The sequence below is a fragment of the Crocodylus porosus genome, unplaced genomic scaffold (assembly GCF_001723895.1).
Source record: "Crocodylus porosus isolate Cpor-Errol unplaced genomic scaffold, CroPor_comp1, whole genome shotgun sequence".
Classification (NCBI taxonomy): Eukaryota; Metazoa; Chordata; order Crocodylia; family Crocodylidae; genus Crocodylus; species Crocodylus porosus.
The window spans coordinates 34,545,442-34,548,025 of NW_017728951.1; positions in this window are offsets into that span (position 1 = coordinate 34,545,442).

Genomic DNA, 2,584 nt, shown 5'->3' on the forward strand with positions numbered 1-2,584 from the left:
TGAACACCTTCAAGAGTAAATTGGATGCTTATCTTGCTGGGATCCTATGACCCCAGCTGACTTCCTGCCCTTTGGGCAGGCGGCTGGACTCAAAGATCTCCTGAGGTCCCTTCCAGCCCTAATGTCTATGAAATCTATGAAATCTATGTGTGCACAGATGCCCACAGACCATAGTAAGCCAGCTAGACAGACCCTGGCACAGTTGGCCGCCAGCTGAGCCCCCTGTTCCTGCTTACTCTGCAGGGTCAGGTGAGTCACTGGGCATTGGCCCCAGGCAGCCTACCTTCCCCACCCCATTCCTAAGCCAGGACATGGCTGGCTTCAGGCCTGGATCCTGGGGCCTCCTCCTGCAGGCTGACCTGTCTCCTGCACTGCTGCCAAGTCCACAGCGCCCAGGCCCAGGGGGTGAAGGGCTCCCCCCCTGACTAGGACACGGAGCTGGTGGCATCCACACCCATCCTCCAGAGGGCATCTCCAGAGAGGTTCTTGGATCAGTGCCCCCCCCCCCGCCGCACCATGCCATCCCTGCACCCAAAGTGTGCCCTGCAGGCGTGCAACAAGGAGCTTTTTGCATGGACCGAGTGGTGTTTGACCCGCTATGCACTGCTGCTATTCACCACGGTGTTGCACAAACAGCAGTTCGTTCCCTGGAGGTGCACAGAGATTACAGACACACAGACATCAGTCGGCACTTAAGGGTCTATTTGCTTGCAAGCAAAGGTCAGAGCAGAGCTAAATGCTCAAATTAACTCTGACCCCTGATTGTGTTTGCAAACGGCATTTATCTTCTCAAATCTTCCTGGACCAGTTGCAGCCCCAGGAGGTGGCATATACCATCAGGGACAATGCCAACATGGCTCCTTAAAAGGCTCACTGGGCCTCCACATGACAGTCCAAGTGGACAGTTCACTCAAGCAATACCAAGAAGTTGGCTGCAGGTAGCCAAGAGTGGTGTTGGGCCTGGAAGCTGCCTGCAGAATCTAGCACAGCATGATGGTATCGGACAGGCAGCAGCATGGCAACACCGTGCCAGAGACTAGCAGCAGAGTCCAGCCATGCTGCTGAGGCTGGCATGTGCAACAGTGACCAGAGGCTGACTACAGGTGGCCCAGGGCCCCGGAATCCCTGAAGGCTTTGAAGGGCCAGGGGCTAGGGCAGGCAAAGAGCTCCCCATCACTGGGGCTGAAGAAACTCCCAGGCCTGCAAGTGCCTGCAGCCCCACACCTGCTGGCAGGGCTGATGGGGGAAAAAATTGCTCCCAGTTAGTATCTACACATGTGTTACTGGACTGTAACTACTCCTGAGTTAACTTGTTACTTGCATTTGCAGGTAGCAAATTAACTCCAGAGTAGAGCAACTTATTGCACAGTAAGCATCTGCACTTGTAGACAGTGATACTGCACAGTAATTTGCTCTACTGAGCAGTAAAGCATGTAGTATAGATGTGCCCACTGACTAGTATCTCTGATACTCAAACTTCCTAAATCTTTTCATGACTTCATGCTTATGGAAAAATATTATAGAACCCAACAGGCTTGTATAGAAAACAAAATACCCTAGAAGTCTCATAGGGAACTGTGGTCCTGATCCAAAGCTCACTGAATTCAATAACTCTTTCAATGAACAGGAAATCCAATAAATGCAAAACTGGAATTAAAAACCTTATCCAGGTGCTCAATAAAAGTTATTCTCTGAGTTCTGATCTTGTAAAACATGCATTTTTTTTTTTTTTTTTTTAGAGAAAGAGGGAGTCTATTTTCTTTGATATTCCTAGAGTTGCAACCAAAGATTTGATTAGTGACAGCTGGGGTCTGATGGATTTGATCGAAAGGGCTGAAACCTCACGTCTATACCAGTTTCCAGACTTTCTACAAGCCATACGAGCTTTAAAATATCAGAGACTTTTGCCCATTATACTGATCATTTAGTTCTGAGGGCCAACAGGTCAAACAATTTCATTAAAACACAAGCAAAGTTTCATAGTTGGTAAGGGTCGGAAAGGACCTGAGCAGATCATCACGTCCAACCCCTTGCCATAGGCAGGAAAGGATGCTGGGGTCGAATGACCCTGGCTAGGTGATTGTTTAGCCTCCTTTTGAAGATCCCCAGAGTAGGAGCAACCGCCACTTCCCTTGGAAGTTGGTTCCAGATCCTAGGTGCCATGACTGTGAAATAGTGCCTCCTGGTATCTAGCTTGAATCTACTCTCCATCAACTTATGGCCATTATTCCTAGTTTCTCCTCAAAGTGCTCGGGGGAATGTGGTCTCTCCCATTCCCTGCTGGTCCCCCTTGGTAAGTTTATATGTGGCCACAAGATCCCCTCTCAGCCTTCTCTTGTGGAGGCTGAACAGGTTCGGGTCCCGTAGCCTCTCCTCAAAGGGCCTGCCCTGTTACACCAGATCATGCGAGTGGCCTCCACTGGACCCTCTCGATGCTGGCCACATCCCTCTTGAAGTGCAGCGCCCAGAACTGGATGCAGTACTCCAGCTGTGGCCTGACCAGTGCCGCATAGAGGGGGAGAATCACCTCCTTGGACCTGCTCATGATGCATCTGTGGATGCATGACAAGGTGCGGTTGGCCTT